This window comes from Pseudopodoces humilis, chromosome 4 (genome assembly GCF_049639895.1).
Source record: "Pseudopodoces humilis isolate 2021_Gansu_Grassland_sample_001 chromosome 4, ASM4963989v1, whole genome shotgun sequence".
NCBI lineage: Eukaryota > Metazoa > Chordata > Aves > Passeriformes > Paridae > Pseudopodoces > Pseudopodoces humilis.
In genome coordinates, this window is record NC_142203.1 from 51,350,390 (window position 1) to 51,368,219 (window position 17,830).

General features: G+C 41.5%; 1 protein-coding gene across 3 annotated transcripts in view; it reads right to left on the minus strand.

Moving 5' to 3' along the window:
* The window catches only part of KANK1 (KN motif and ankyrin repeat domains 1), a 127,256-nt gene that overhangs the window by 87,377 nt on the left and 22,049 nt on the right, over positions 1-17,830 (minus strand). The window contains exons 1-2 of one of the 3 annotated variants that reach the window (XM_088054132.1): positions 16,886-16,906; positions 7,739-7,871 (exon numbers count right to left, since the gene is read on the minus strand). The gene's annotated coding sequence lies outside the window, so the exon portion shown is untranslated. Of the gene's footprint in view, positions 1-7,738; positions 7,872-16,885; positions 16,907-17,830 lie in introns of those variants that run through there. The other 2 variants (XM_014252309.2, XM_014252307.2) reach the window with 2 other exon arrangements.

Here is a 17,830-nt window from a genome sequence, read left to right on the forward strand (position 1 = left end):
TCTGCCCTATGCTTTTACAAAGCAAATATTTTACAAAGTGCCTTTCAAAAATAATTTAAGGATTTTCCCCCACATTAATTCCTATGCTGGAAAGAAAAAAAAAAATTAACATCCTCTTTGAATGCATTTGAAAAGGAATGGGAAATACCACCTTAAAAATAACACGAAATTTTCAGATAACTTTTCCTCATAGGTGACCTGCCTCACTTTTCCCCTACCACTTTTTCATTTATACTGACTGCTAGGAAAAGTCTCTGGTTTCCCTTAGAAACTAAGCTTTTTATATTTTATTTACTTGTTTTTAAATCAACTACTTTCAGGTCCTTTCACATCATGACGTTCTTGCAACATCCGTAGCAGTCCCTGTACTTTGAGCATGGCCTGCAGAGATCACTCACGTGAAGCTGGTCACTTTACCCCCTCATCCATCCCACCTTCCTCCACAATGCCCCTCCCAAAGGGCAAGAATTTTGAATGTTAGCAAGCAACACTCGGGTCACTTGCACAGTATAATTCTAATCTAGGAAACTTTCCAAAAGTCACTCAATCTTTCTGGACTAAGGCATATTTTGTTACTTTGATTCAAATAAATGTTAAATTGCATGAAAGGTCTTTTGTGTTTGTCAGACTACTTCATGTCCACTACTTCTGATTGACTTCCAGGGGTGTAAATGAAGAGATCTGAATAACACCATCCATGCACTGCCTGAAGAAAGGGTGGAGGAGAATCCAACCCCACTGTACTCTGGAGTATTTCCTTATCTTACAGTTCTTCATTACAGTAGCTTCTAACAATGACAGTGAAAGATGCTCTTTTAAACAAACAACAGGAACAAAGGATTTTCAAAATTGTATTTCACTACCAAAGTATACTTGTTTCCAGAAGAAATTACACACACAATCATACTCCCAAACTGTCTAAACAAAACTGTAGTAACATGGCTGAAGCCTGCCCTTCTCTAAAAAAATACAGCTGCACAGTTGCTCCAAAACCAAAATCACAGGCAAGAAAATGCCCACTGTTTGTATTTTTTGTAGGATCAGACCAAAGGATCCTCTTCTATCAGCAGAAAAATTTTAGATGACTGTGTAACATCTGAATTGTGTAAGTATTTAAGCTACAGCAAAATTTGCTATTTTGACTTATCAAGTGAATTACCACAGATCCATCAGATGACCTATGGAAAAAATCTCCTGTGCCTCTTCCATGACAACCTTCTATGCATGCCACAAAATTAATGTTGTTGAATATCAAAATAACCTTCTTCAAGAGCTGTAGCTTTCATTTAAATATTCACAGCCTTAAGACTGCTTTAAGATAAATTATTTTATATTAACAGTAAAGGAGTCAGATTTACAAAGTCAGTAAGAATTCATAAGTTTTGCATTTTAATCACTCATAGCCACTGCATTTGATTTACTCCCCAATTTCCATCAGAAAATAAAGAAGTTTTGAAGAATGCATCATTCTTGATGTAAATCTCTAGCAAGCCTCTGTCAGTCATGTTAGTACTTTCACCCACGTGTTTTCCCGCCTTCTGTTTGCAACAACATAACCTGTTTAATTACTTCATTACTTAATGACTTCTAACCTTGAAAGACTGCAAATATATGAAAAGTTCAACGAATGTACACCAATTCCTTATGGAATAAAAGAAACCATTACAAACATCAGTATAATTTGTGGATTCCCTATCCTGACACCTTTACAAAGACAAAAAAAATCTGTAGAGGCCTGTAATACTTCTACCAAAGGATATGTATCTACAAACAAAAGAAGGAAATAAAATTTCATGATTCTAATACAGTATTTCCTTGGCACAAATTGTACATTCCCTTAGCTGTATTACAATAACAACCTCTGGCAAGCTACTATTCCAAAAATTATAGCTTAAAAAGAAGTTTCAGCGCTGGACATCTGTTGGGAAGACTAAGCGCCTTGTAGTTTTGCTGGCAAGTTATTTTTTTTTTTACTTACATATTTATTAATTTCCAGTTTTCAGCAGTTCATTGTACCTTCGTTCAACTACAGGGAAAGAACTGCTTAGTTTACAGCACAGTTTTATATGCAAATTATATTCAGTAGAGTCTCTACTCATCATAAGTGTCAACAGGAAAAAAGGCACAACAGATTTAAGGCTTGAGATTTTTTTCATAAACTTTGAAGGAATACTGAAATTACAAAGCACACTGAACTCACTGTAAAGCATTTTCTCTAAGCCTGTGCCAAATGAAGTATATTAAAGCATTTTTTTCTTCTAAATGTACTGTGAGACTTTATGCTCTATTTTTTATTTCTAAATATTTGAGATAATTAGGAAAGTCCTGTCTTCAGCATGGAGTCAAAGTTACTATTTGCTTAGGTCCCCTTAACTTAAGTTTGTTTCTACTCTGTGAAAACATTTCCATTACATTTAGTAACACTGCAGACAAAGCAAGTTTTCAACCCCATACAAATCAAAATTCAAAAAACTCAGAATTCAAAATGAAGAGATATTTTACTGCCAATAGGAGGAGAAAAAGTCTTAACAAATCAGCCAGTTGTTGCACTAACAACATCAAATAAAGAAATTTTAGAGCTTATTCTACCCTTTATCAATAATGCATGGCTGCGCACAGACAATTTATAGCTGTTTTCCATCACTAGGTATTGTGCAGTACTAAATTCAGTTGACAAAATTCAAGGACAGTCCACCCACACAGCTAAAGTGAGCCAGCCAGGCCACTTTGAATAAACATTTTAAAGGCATAAAGTGGGTTTTATTAGCATGCTGAGACATGGCTCCTAGTGGACAAAGCTTCTCCTATGAAAAAGCAGTACATTTAGCAGAAAGAAAGATGAGTTACCCTTGTGCCTTACATGCAGAGAAACAGCAAGAGGGGAAACAGAAAAACGTAAGTAACAACTCAAAACCCTGAATTTGTTAAGACTAAAACATGAAACAAGAGAATGTACTTTCTATACTAAAAACTGATTGTCATTCTCAGAACATCCTGACAGTTGCTGAATTGGTGTCAGGTTCTGACACCAAAAGAACTAAAACCCAAACCGCTTTGGCGGGATTTTTTCTTTTTTTTACATTTAGGTTGTTCCAAAGATTAATAGACTTATTTTTTTTTAATTCTTCACAAGTCATATAAATCAGAAAAGCACACAAGCCTTTCAGCAATATTAAGAACTAGTTACTGTATTGAAATAGCTCAGCAGCATTTATTGTGCCAGTAAAAAAGTGAGGGGTGGGGTCCCTTCCACAGACCAAATTCGCCAAAATATGGTATGGCACAAGTTAGTTGCTCTGGGTCAGTAGCACCACTTCCAACCACAGTGCTGCCAGCACCTGAATACCTGAAATGCAGGAAAGCACCAGGGAGCCTGGAGCACATGTGCTGGCCACCAGCAGCACGGGCTGCAGACACACAGTCTGCACATACAACAGTTTTACCTGGACTCCAGCAGTCACCAATATACAGGTGGGACGTCCACCTGGGCCCTCCTCAGCTTGGCTTCAGACATGGAGTCGGGTGCAACCAGCCACAAGATGGATGTCAGCACCACCAGGAGGTGGGTTTGGGTCACACTGCAGGCTTCTCCTGCTGCAGGAGTCAGCCTGCACAGCTGGCCTCCCTCTAGAAACTGGCAAGCACGAGGTGACATTGTGACAACCTTCTCATACCCAGAGCACCACTCCAGGTGTCTCTGGCAACTGGCATAACGAGATGGCACAGAAAAAATCCTTCTGTACAATGTGGGAAGGTGGAAGCTGTAACTCAGCATGGTTGGGGGGCAGCTTGATGGCCTTGTGGCATATTTAAGCACAACCACAAATTAGGGGAGGAAAGATGAAAGAACCAGAGCTTAAGCCACAACTGTTTTAAGTTAGTCAAGTGGAAATGCCTGGTCAAATAAAAAAAGTGACTGTATTTAATTGTGCAGGTGTTGAGAGAAGAAAATCAATCTTTCCAGTGGTTCAGATTTGAGCAAAGCTTAACTGCACTGAAAATACACATATTTTCTCAAAAATCAGATCTCCCTTGCACATGAAAGTATATCAGGGCCCTCTGAAGCCAGCTAATCAGTGTGTAAAACTCCAATTTAACTGCTCCAGCAAGCACAGAGAACTCAGTAAGGCCAGATTTCAAGATAAACAGAAGTGTAAAACAACTACAGCTTAAGGATCACCTAAGCAAGGTGATTGTTGAGCATCTGTATTTCAACCAGTCTGTATTTTGATATGTCAGAAGTGCAAGACTTTCTTCATGAAGTTGGTTATCTGAGTTTTTCCCCTCTTAAATAGGCTGTTTCTGCTGTGAAAAGTGAAAATGCTGTTTTGAGTCTTTTGATATTGCAGTAAACCCTTTCTTTTTACTAAAATCGAAGCTAAATCAAGGCTACAGCTTTGAGAAACCCCAGGCAAACCCTATGAAGCAATCATGGTTTTATAAATGGAAATTTATTTTAATAAGTCTGTTGCTCATCTCACATTGCCGAAGTCTGTGATCCAATTAGAAGTGCAGTGCTTTAATAATCTGCACAGAGATCACATTCAATGAATGTTCAGACAAAATACTCTTGGGCCCTCTCCATGGAGTGTATCACACCAGTATCAAGCTGGCTTTTTAACAGAGGAAAAAAGCACTGAGGTGTTCACATCAGTATTTCAAGATATCAGTAACTGTACAAATGCAAAATGCCTTGAGCACAATGAAATGTTGTGTTACGTGCCATCAAACCACACCCAGTTTTCAAATTCTGTGTTATGCAGAGAGAAATTAAGCCCACTTGTCCCAAGACTTGCTAAATTAGCAACCCTACCTTGTGTACTGAGCTTTAATTGGGAGCACATCCCTATGCTGATGGCTCTTGCCAGTAATACCTGCACTCTCCTGCCCTCTGTAATTGCCCAGCACCAGTGCCCAACAGGACAGCTCATGCCACTCCATGTAGCGACAAGCAAAGGTACATATAAATGTATGTCTGCCTGTAACTTGGAGGGTACTTACATCCTGAGCACCTGAAAAGGAAGTATCTTCATCCTGCTCCTCTCCATATCCACAGCCTTGCAACAAGAGCTGACACTGCCCACTTCTCAGCGACTGTACCTGGTGCTCCTGTGCTTTACAAGGCAGCCAGCCATCGTCCCTATTGTCAGCTCCCTGAGAGCAGATACAAGTTTGCTCTGGATTTTCCAGCCTTTCTGCAGTCACACTCTTCCTCTCTCTCTCTGCATGTCTTTCCTTACAGCACCCTCCCCTCACCTCCCACCCTGTGCCTCGCAGGGCCACCCACTGCACCCCGCTGGACCCGCAGGCTGTGACTGCTCTACATTACTGGCACCTGCTGCAGCACATTGGCAGGTCTGGAGATCTGCAAAGGCAACCTGAGAGCCCCTCTGGGCATATGTGCACACATTTCTCTCACTTAGAAACCCATGCTTGGCACTTCTACAGCCAGGACATGGCTGCAGCACACAGCCACACAGGAACTGCAACCAGCCTAGCCATAGCAACAGTAAGTTTCCTTATTTTGCCTGTTCTAAGCAGTTTTCCGTCTGTATCAAAACACTTCTCTGCCACCAGAAAAGATAAAAACCACATACAAATGCTTTTCCTGGTGAAAAGATAATCTTCAGAAGAGAAAGAGCCCAGGTACACCCAGGTGAAGGACAGCATCCTGCAAGGAGGAAGAGACACTGCTCTATGAGCAAGAGCCCAGGGCCAATCCAAAATGTGCAGAGGAAGTGCACACAGGCTTCCCAATCATTATCTACTGCAGAACCCTCTGCCCCCTTTCTGAACCGCTTTTACACAACAGAGCAAGAGGGAGTCAGTGGAGTTTGAGTGTTTCCAGCTACACACACACCTCCTACCCACCTAAATGGACTAATGAAAAATGGCAGGAGATCTGCTTTTCCACATTTACTGAGTTTCAAAATTTGAGGAAAACCAGCTGATGTCTCCATGTCTTTGGAATCACTACATTCAGGAGCCCTTTATCTGCCTTGTAAGCTGGCAGCAATTCAAGTCCACATCTGTAAGCACCAGATTTACTCCACAGTCAAAAGCCAAACAATCTGTCCCCACTGCTTGTTCGAGCTCTGATTAATGCTGCAAAACAGCACAAGAAAAGCAATTAGCCATCCGAGGTAATCACAATTGTCAAGAGAGTAAATCCTTCCTCTTCAAAAGAGGAGTTCAATTTTAGGTGTGTCTTACTTCTCATCCAACTCTGCAACAAGGTGCAGTGCATGTAATAAGGTGGGCAGGTGGTGACAGACACGCTTGAGTGTAAATAAAAACAGGATTCTGCTTCCACTTCAAACAGTGGCTGTCAAACCTGAGGCAATTCAGGAGTCAATAGCAAACAGCCTTTACACAGCCTTTACTTATCTGGGTTTCCTTTTTTACAGATTTCATTCAGGCCCATCACTTTAATGCTGCTCTTAAAATTATCTTTGCGCAAAAAAGAGAAAAATAAATCTATATAGCCCTGTCCTGCTGGGGTGCTTACACTGGTCACTGTAACAACTCTGCAGCAGTAAGAGGCCAGGCTGCTCACAGGGCACAGCACAAACATGGTCCTGGGCTGACTCTCTGTTAGACTGATCTGTGGCTGAGAAAATGCAGCAGAACTACAGTGCAGCTGACAATGCAGCCATGAATCCAAAAGAATTTGAAAACATAGGTAAAATGAAAATGTAGAAAACATGGGTAATTAATGAAAGATCCCAGCAGCAGCTCTAGTCAAAGCAGAACAATCATTTTTCTAGCTACAGTCATGTTAAGCTTCATAGCCTTATTTTTCCTGATGGAGAACTGATCTCAGCACAGTGTTTTATAGGGACTGAAGACCACTACTACTAAATAATTCCAATACATAGATAGAAGAACTAAGGCATGTGAATGGAAAGATACACAAGTACTTAAGAGTGCAGAATTAGCGATTAAGGAGAAGAAAATGAATTGTTTCTTCATGAATGTTTCTTCAAATTACATGGATTTTGTCTTACTAAAGTCAGTGTATTTGCTTATAACCAGCAAATACTGATAGCTCAGCCCAATACAAGACTTTAGGTTCATGTAATTTTGTGCTGATTTTTACTAGGGTAGAGTTCATTTTCCTCACAATAGCTGATTAAAAGCTATGCTTTATATCTGCACTAGTAACAGGATTGAGAACACATGGACATTTAAGTTACCACTGAGTTCACGCATAGTGACAAGGCCTTTTTTGCCCTTCATATCACTCCATCAGAAAGGAGGCTAGGGGTGCACAAGGAATTGGGAGGGAACAAAGCCAAGATAGATAACCCCAGCTGACCAAAGGGATATTGCAGACCATATGGCATCATGCTTAGCATATGAAGAGGGAAGAAGGAAGAGGGAACATTTGGAGTGATGATGTTTGTCTTCCCAAGTCACCATTATGCGTGTTGGGGCCTGGCCTTCCTGAGATGGCTGAACACCTGTCTGCTCATGGGACGTGGTGAATTAATTCCTTGTTTTGCCTTGCTTCCATGCATGGCTTTTACTTTCCATATTAACCTGCCTTTGTCTCAGTGCACAAGTTTTTCACTTTTACTCTTCTGATTCTTTCCCTCATCCCATTGGTGAGAAATCAAGAGACTGTATTGGATTAAACCACAATAGGTTGATTAGAGACCAAGAGGGGGGGTAGGACAGCTTGTGGGACCACATCTGTCTTCTTCCCTCTGCCCTGGCACAAGAAACAGTATCTTACCTTAAAAGACTGTAACGGAAGTGCCAGTCTCTAATTTCCTTTAGGCCTTTTTAAATACCTGAAAGAATGCAGCAGATTCAGCTAATTCAGTGTGTCAGCATTTGAAACCACATTCAGGAACCTGAGAGCCATCCTACAAGAAGAGAAATTAAAAGCACCAATTAGACATTGCATATGTTGTGCAATATATCTTGTGCTTAAAACTGCTGATGCCTGGTAGAGTCAGGCTGCTGAACAATAAAGAAATTACCACAAAATTAAAAGGCTAAATTATTTTTTGTTTCCAAGGAGAAATGCTCAAGCACATTTTGGCTACAGCACCGTGGGGAGAAAGCATGAATCTTGCAATAGCTGTGTCATCCTGCCTTCCCAATTTAAATCTTTGTTCAAACAACAGTCCATGTGAATGCACAGAAACAAAGCTCCAGGCATGTCAGGATACACCAGCCACACCAGCTACAGAAACATAGCAGTAAACGTTTGTAACCCAGATTAGTTTGAACTGGGAAATGCATCAGAAACCCATGTGAGGTAAGAATTAGCACATTATAAGCTATGATCCTGATGTATGTGGAAGAGACATGGAAGTAGCTTATGAAGTACAGGAAAAGTCCATTTACAGATGGACTTGGCTCATTTCCCTGGATAGGTTTTTCTCAGAATTTTCATCTTGCAAGCACTCGACCCACACGGAATAAAGACACTCCAGCTGCAGCAGTGTTCATGCCTATACCTATCGGCAGCTCTCTTCCTCTGCAGAAATTCAACAAAGATGTCCCCACCACTAAGGTTTAGATACCTGTTTTTCAGCAGCTACAACCCATGTGGTGTGTTTAATGCCCCAAATGAGCAAACTTCCCCGAACTGGAGGCATATCCACACACACACAGGACAGGGTTCCTAGCACTGAGATATCCTGCCTCACAGCCACTCACAGGTACAGTCCAAGCCAGCTGTGCCCTGAGGCGGTGCTGATGCGTAACAGCTGCACAACACCACTCTGACATTTGACAGCTATGGCATGGTGGGCAAGCAGAAAAACTTGCCTATATCCAGCATGGTTACTCAACAGAGTTTTAAAGATTATTTTCAGGTAAAAGACACTTCTTATCATCCAGATTGTCAAGTACTTCCCTAAAGCATTGGTGCAAACATACAAAGTGACCTCTGTCCTAGTTTGTAAAACTACAGAGATAGGGGCCTAATGAAGTGCAAACAAAGCATACCAGGTAAAAATTAGAGTTTTTATTATAAAGTAATAAAAAAACCCTAGCACTGAAAGCATGTCACAGGCCAATGTGCATACACAGACAAATACATTGTTCTAATCCTACACTGTTCACAAATCCTTAAAAAAAGCCTCATAAGGGTTAATTATCTTCATAAACTAAACTAAAAAGTAGCATTTGAAGGGAAACTACATGGGACCCTATCTTTGGAAGGAGTGGAGGGGGAAACTAAGTTGGGCACCTACATTTGTTAAAAAATCAGAAATCCAGAAGCCCCAAGCTTAGATGAGCTTTAAATTAGTATTCAGTGTTCTTAAGTTACTCCAAGGAAATGGCAGTAAATTTCTTCCCCCCTCCTCTTTCTAACACTTTCTCAATACATTTACTTTTAGCTAAACAGATTACAAACGTCTCCATTTACATAATAATGAAGACTGTAATCGCAGAAGGAAACTTGAGATTATGGGAAACAAATCATATCCTTGGAGCTCTATATTCACACATTATAGGAAGTACCACAGTCATTGCTTTTCTCTATAACTTCCTCCACTACACTTCTGTATAAAGCAGTACAGCACCTTCCAGATGTGCAGTCAATAGTTATACACCCCGGGCCACTGTTCAAGGACCCAAAAATCTGACTTTCAAACCCATGCTGCCACATGTCCCTGTATCAATGGAGTCAAGATCATTCAGGTGTTTCTCATGGATTATCTTTTTTCCATCAGATTTCACATTCTGCTCATTGTCCCATAGCTAACATAAGCTCCCTACCAGGTACTCTCTGAAGAGCATTTATACCCACAGCTATTCCAAATCAGCCTGAAAACACTGTTCAACACCAAAGGGTACAACCAGAACAGGGCTTGAGCCCCAAGATGAACTAGTAACAACGTTGGAGGAATTGCTCCTTTTTGTCAAACATTACAAAAGTCAGAATTCCTTTGGGAGCTAAGACTTACCACATATCTTACTGTTTTCCACACCAGAGGGAAAGAATGCTTCAGTTTCACTTTTTACCCCAAACAAATCACATCATGCATGTGTACACAATCATCTGACTCCTACACATGCAATCAAGACTAAAATGAAAAACAGTACACCGTATACCCATTTTTTCCCTTAAGGGGAGAACAAACCACACCTAACAGGTATTAATAACACCAAACATTAGAAAACATTCTGTTACAATGGGTATTTAAAAAGAATATATGTAACACTAAGCAAAATTTTAATCTGTACAAAATGGATCTATGTATCTCACATAAAAAAGTAATTGTTCTTCTAAACTGCCTCACAAAGGGCAACCTTATTTCATTTCCAGCCAGAAAATTTACTCAGTGATTAGCATAACTGAGTATTAAGCACAAGGAGAGAAAAGCAGAAATGAAAACAAACATAGTCAAACAGTTAAGCTGAGATATTGAATATACAACAGGAGTGTGTTTACTGATAAAGTTGTACTTTTTACATAAACTTTTAACCTTCATAACATCTTCCATTTAAGCTAAACTTGCTATGTAACAGATACTCACTCCTTAAAGCCCCAAAGACATGGTGTCAACAATTTTTAACAAAAGGTCCACATGTTTCACAGCACACTTCACTAGCCTGGCAAGTTCCCTACAGATGGGTAACACATGTATTCCATCTTCTCTCCTTTTCCACTCTAACACCGTTCAACACCTCTGCCCACACACTCCTCCAACACACACACTTCCCTCCAGCAGACAGCAGCCTGATTCACTTATCTAAAGAGGAATTTATGCTGGCCTGAAAAAACACCAGCCCCCTCAACTACAAGGACATGCCTGGATAGCTTATTGAGCTGTGCCTCAGACATTGTGTCCAACAAGCACTGCTAAGTCAGCAGCAAGGTGATGTCCTGTGCAGCACAGGGGTTTTGATGTAACATTTCCAGTGGTGAAGGCACTATTTCCTCGTGAATATGTTCTACATTTTGGGGCAGAAAGCCTTTAAGTAGTCAAAAGCACTATTCAGCCTTGGTGCATTTCACTGACATAAGTTCCCATAATTACTAAAGGAAATAACTAAGGCTATGTCTGGGTGGCACAAAGCACCATGCTAATTACCCCTTCAGAGACACTAATTAATCCGGGCAGGGACCACAGTAACATGACTGCTCTGCCTCGGCAATCTCCCAGTGTTGATGAATTGCCATTTTGATACCCGCCTCCCACCCCAAGCAGTCTCTTTCACATGGAAGAGCCATACACCAAAGACGAGCCCTCCACAGAGGGGTGTTTCCTCTCAGAACCTCTGTGTTTTATTGAAATCTACCATCTACAGCACACAAACGCTGCACCAATTCTTGCCAAACAATAAAATAATCAACAAGCAATTACTGAGCATCCTCAGCTGCTAGGAGGAGGAATGTGAGAGGTCTGCTGGGCCCCGGAAGAAAAGCATCTCAGAGGAGCTATGTGTAATGATAATGGTGATTGTCACTGGTGATGTCAGCTGTGGCAATTTGCAACACACTTTAACAGACACATTTGAAACAGACCAAGGAGAAACCCTCTAGCACTAGTGTAAACTTCTCCATTTAGTAAGCTCCAAGTAGAAGGCAACTGTGGGATTGTTAGTAGGGTGGCAGTTAAACTGTTGCCAAAGCAACTTTGCTTTCCACTTTCTGGAGATAAAACAAGTTCTGGACTAAAGCCAGAAAATTTTATCTACTGTACCTGATGCCACCTCTTGGTACCAAGACATGCTCTTCACATACTGCAAATGGACTTTGATCTTCTTTTGACTTGTTAAAACACAAACAGTAAGGAATAATGTACTCAGCAGTAGCTTAAATCACCCAGTCCCAACAGGAACTGGCTTCTGAGCAACCAGAGAGCAGCAGGGAAGGGGAACACCTGATACACCACACATCCTGCAGCAGAACACAGCCTCACACTTGTCCACGATAAAGAATGAAAAGACACAGGAGGGCCATTCCCTGTGGCACAAACCAGCCAAAGTCATGGAAGTATTTTACTGCCATGCAGAACAGACAATTTCAGATTCTGAAGAGCCCCTATCCAGTTCTCTCCTTCTCCTCTCCACAAACACTTATTTAAAAATGAGCCTCTCTCCACAGACACAGACCTTCTGCAAAACACAGTCCCATGAACTCAGGATTTACTTGAGATAGCTCATGTTGCAGGTAAATGGGATACAGCAGCTCAGCTGGAAGCTGGTGGGCAAGGCTGGCTTCTCACGTGTCTGTCAGTTTCACACAGAGGTCACAGCACAAGGAAGGGCAGCTTCACCTTGGTCTTGTACCACAGAGGCTGGTGACTGGTTTCAACACGTAGGCTGTTTCTTGTAGAAAGAGCACAGGGACAACTGTCTAACAGAGGGCTTTGCCTTGAGACAGGGAGAACACATTGATTAAACAGTATCAGGAGTCCTTGAGATTTTCATGGTCTCAGCAGTGGGGACAAATACTCAAATAAGTCTGCCAGATGCAGCACAGATGACTAAAACCCCATAAAAAGGATAATAATTCACTTAAGAGAAATTAAATTGCATTTGATAAATAGATCTTAAAGTAGCAGTTTTCACACTTACAAATACTTCAGCTCATGAAAAATAGAAAGGTGTCATTAAAGGCACATTTGCTACCCAACCCATTTCAAAAATATTCACAAATGTTGTCAAAATATATGGTGCACATGAGTTTAACACTGCCTAACAAAAGGCTCTCTCCTTCAAAATACTTTTTTTTACCCACACTGTGGGTAAAAAACTGACTGTGAATTGTACACAGTAAAAGTGACAATACAGGTGAACACTTCAGTCTCCAAACAACAAAAACTAGTCAAGATGGTGACAAAACCCAGCAAGCCATACAAACGTGCACTGAATCTTAATAGCCATAGCTGCCAGGTCAGGTGAAGTTAACTCAGTATTCAGTGGACACTCAGAGGTCAGATACATGTTCTACTTCCTCCTCCAGAACCTTCCCTACAGAAACTGTGGAGCTCACACTGGGCTTTGTGAGAGGTGACCTTTGCTTGGTAGGACAAACAATACAATGACACAACCACCGCTGCAGTGGACATCTTCAGCTGGCAGGCAGAGATCTGAGGCTTAACCAGAAATGGGCAAAGTTCTAAAAAGAAACAGAACAAACATCCACTCCAATAACCAAGGCTGCTGCCAGAGATGAAGCCTCACTGACTACTAGAATTGATCCAGAACTTTCTTTTCTCCCATCTGCAGGGAGACTGCTACCCTTGGACTTTACCTATATAGGTCTTCATACCCAGTGTATGACTGAGGAGATAAAGTCATTAATACACCCAGGTTTTGTTTATGAGGACTATTTTTTCCACACATGCCCATATGTAGGCAGATATAATTCTTTGTTCTCTGACTGCAAACCTAAGCTATCAAATCTTAGGCCAGATTTAAAAACATAGTGTATTTTCTATGGCTCCAAAGCAGGATGTATTTTACAAGGCAAAACTTGATGCTAGGTATGGAATGGAAGGAGAAGAGGGCATCACAACAGAAGCTGAAGTGTGAAGTTACCTAAAAAAGTGGTTAAAAGAAAGAAGGAAAACTGGAAAGACCCTCAAGCTTCCTATCTTCTCCTTTTAACTTTCCTCCACACACCAGTTATATCCTGTACTACATATCTTATCCAGTAATATCCTTTGCTTGTTTACATCACTGTATCATAAAATACTGCCGATAAGCAACAACAGACACAATGAATCTGTGCTTGCTTCCTTAAGGCAAGCATAGATTAGGAAAGGGCATGAAGGTATTTTTTTTGTCTTGCAATGAAAAGGAACTGCAGAGGGATCATAAAAACATTACCCTGCTTGCCTTGTTCCCAGCTGAGGCAGCCTCTCACCTGTGGCTGAGACACACGATGCTCCTGAGGAGAGCCACTTGCTTTCTCCTCTGGTACCATCTCAGCTGGACAAGCAGAGGAAGGGAGGGAAAGGGGCCTGGAAACTTTTAAACAGCAGAAGATATTTCACTTAAAAACTTAGCCTTTAAAATTCAGTTAAAGATACAGAATTGACAGACATTATCTCTAGGAACAGCTGATCTGAAACACTAATAATCTATATGATCCCCAAAAATGTTTGTTGCTAGAGTTCAAGTGACAAAAGCAAATATCTGTAAAAACTCCTCTTTGTGCTCTTTCCCCATCTTAACAGAATATGAAAACATTCCCCAGATGTCAGTCATCACTACAGATCTTCATGGGTGTAACAAAGCTACAGCTAACAACAGGCAGCTGCTCTGCTCTAGAAGCATGCCACAAACCTGTTTCTTAGGGAATTCCTGTCCCTCACACATCCATCTCCATATCTGAAGGCTGAAGCTCCCCTTACTTAGGGACAGGCAACATCCTGAGACTTCAAGTCAGAATGCAAATCAGCAACAGAGCTCACATCTTCCTCTGGCACCAAGTCAAACCCTGGACCGGGCCACTTCTTTGCAGCTTGGGCTTTCCATATGCATGTTACTTACCTGCTTTTAGGGATTTTCAAGTGGATCTTAAAACCATCTTCCTAGTGATATTCTGAAGTTTATACTCCTAAAGGATGGGAATTTTGGAAGGGCTGTGGTAGACTAGTGTTCAAAATCCAGCTCTGTTTGGGAATGATCCTCAACACTCTCCACACACTCCTACTAAGAGCTCTGTGGAAATTATGGCACTGAACCAAGATGAGAAAAAATCTCTATCATATTTTCAGCCTACAGCTCTGAAAACACAATGAATTTATGAACCCCAAGCTGCACAGTGCTACTGGGTGGCACGGTCCTCACTGCAGCAAACTGCAAGAAGGGTCCTCAAAAGTCACATATTGCTGAGGACCACTCACAGCAATACTGTTTCCCTTGTGCAAAAAGAAAAAAAAACAGATACGACAGCTGTCTCATCAGGTGTTTTGAACAATTACTTGAAGAGCTAAAAATAAGGTCCTTTTGAATTTACCTCCTGTGAAGCAAACTAATCCAGAAAAACTACTGTATGTTCCTATGCCTTCAAGAGCACCATGTTCTAGACAAAACAATAAACCAAAATTTTAGATGAGAGATGGTAGACAAAAAAAGCATTTACAAGGATTCAGTGACCAGGAAAATTAAATCACCAAATATATGGCCTCCAAGGAAAAGGACAGATTATTCCTCAGAGTTCCACCACCAGCTCTCAACACAACAGCTTTCCCCAATTAAACTTCAAACCCAATCACAGTAAAACATTTGTCAGTGTCCATAAGAAAGAAAGCAGTTTATCCTAGCGTAAGGAAGATAAGGGGAAGATGAGCAGGGCACAGGCAATGCTGGTCAGGATGTTGTTCTCTTCTGAAACTAATCTATGGCTTGCATATTCAGCAATGGTGTCGATCAGGAACTCTACTAAAGGCAGCACACACAAATGGCAGTATTTTTGGAGTCATAAAATGGTTTGTCTTGGAAGGGACATTAAAGATCTAGTCCCAAACCCCCTGCCATGGGGAGGGACACTTTCCACTAGACCAGCTTGTTCCAATCTCCATCCAGCCTGGCCTTGAACATTTTCAGGGATGGGGCATCCATAGCTTTTCTGGGCAATCTGTTCCACCACCTTTACAGTAAAGAATCCCTTTGCAATACCTAATCTAAACCTACTCTCTTTCAGTTTGAATCCATGCCCCTATTCCTATCACTACATGCTCTTGTAAAAAGTCTCTCTTTATCTTTCTTGTAGGTTCCCTTCAAGTACTGGAAGGCCAAAATTAGATCACCCCTAAAACTTCTCCTTTCTAGGCTGAAAAAAATCCAATTGTCTCAGCCTTTCCTGATAGAAGAGGTGCTTCATCCCTCTCATCAGCTTCATGTCCCTCCTCTGGACTCACTCCAACATTTCCATGTCCTTCCTGTGCAGGGACCCCAGAGCTGATGCAGCACTGCAGTGGGGTCTCAGCAGAGCAGAGCAGAGGGGCAGAATCCCCTCCCTGGCCCTGCTGCCCACGCTGCTCTGGATGCAGCCCAGGACACGTTTGGCTCTCTGGGCTGGGAGTGCCCATGGCTGGATCATTTCCAGCCTCTCACCCACCAATATTCCTGTCCTTTCTGCCAAAAATTAGTAGTGAGACTCTCCTTACAATATTAATACACTCTCTCTCTTCTCCCCACTTACAGAACACTACCACTCCTCTCCAAAACCTTAAACACTAGATTTTCATGCTCCAGCTCACAGACATTAAGGCTGTAGTCAAACAACAATCTTTCAAAATAGATTGGGGGAAAACACAGGGGTACACAGTGTGATTGTCACTGTATGTTTCCCTTGAAGCACTAAAAAATGTCACGTAGATGCAAAAGTTCTGTCTACCCACACAGTGCATAAAACATGAAGGTCACTAAGCAATGTGAACCTCAACCAATTCTGCCTGAAAAGTTGTAGGTTCTCACTTGCAAGGGCAGCCAGCAAAAGGCAGGGGAGGGAGAGCACAGAATGGAAATGCAGATGAAGAGGTCAGCACAAGCTTTGCAACACTGCTTTATCATCTCAGCGTGCTTGCAGGTACTCCAGGTCACCATGGATGAAAAATCACCAATTGTCATCCCACCACTGCTTCTGCCAAGCAGAACTTGACTTGTGTGCAGCTGTTCGGGTTGTTGCAGCACTTTGCAAACAGTTTGTGCACCATAAAGAGACACCACCAGGCACACACACATACACTTTAATACTCCTTCGACATTAAGTACTGCTATTCAAAAACAAATCACCATTTAAAGCCACAAGTACACTCCCATTTAGATATATTTTAAATAGTCCATTAGATCGTAAATCCAAAACCAACCCAGTGACACAAACCTGATCTGATTTCACTATTTCCTGAAAGAGAAAAAAAAAAAAACAAAACCAAAAAAACCAGTATTAAAAACTTACAGGGCTGTTAGTCCACCGTTTCTCCCTGGCACACTGTACATTATTTAACTGCAATGCCTGAAACAGTAACTTGACCTCTCTGGGAAGGTGGGCGGTATTATTCAAGCTGAAACATTAGAAACATGCATAATTACTCTGGGTATTCGCCACACATTCTTTCATCCGTAAACCAATATGAGTGGAAAAGTCACACTGACACTCCAGGCTAAGATCATATCCCAGCCATCAATTACAAAGATTTTTCATGAGGTCTCAGGAGAACAAAATTTCTTTGAGAGAAATTTTTTCTGGATTTAACTGTGCACATGTTACCAAGATAAAATGTCAGTGCTGCCAACTCAAAGCCAAGACTTCAGCAGGCTAAACCATGAATTTTGAGCTTTCTGCCCCACGACTGACAATACTGTAATTTTGTTTTCCGTCAATCCCACAAACCCATTGCATCCATTCATACGGCACTTCTGAAGATGCCTGATGTAGTACCAACCACATCATTTACCATCCACCCATTCCTGCAGAATGCTGCCCCACACAGCTGTGTGGTGCCTGCCTGCTCCTCAGCAAACCCAGGGACCTTCGGCAGATTCAGACCATCCATAGGGCTGGATGGGATAAAAACCCACTGGAAGGTAAACAGGCAGATGAAGCATGAAGAAAAGAGACCATGCTTGCTCCTGACTCCAAAGACATCCGTGGCTCACACCACAGCTGCCTGTGCTTATGTCGGTTCCCCCTTCAGGCCAAGCACACCGTCCTCTGCATTTAACCCTACCTTCCCTTCAAGGATAAAGCAGCATTCACCTTTCAAGTTTTGGGTGGCACAACCACAAGAAAAATTAAATACTACAAGCCATTATTCATAGCTGGAGCTGTGAAATACACAATATTTTCAGTACTTTTAAGGCTTTTGGTACTTTTTAAGGCTAATAACACAAAATGCAGTTT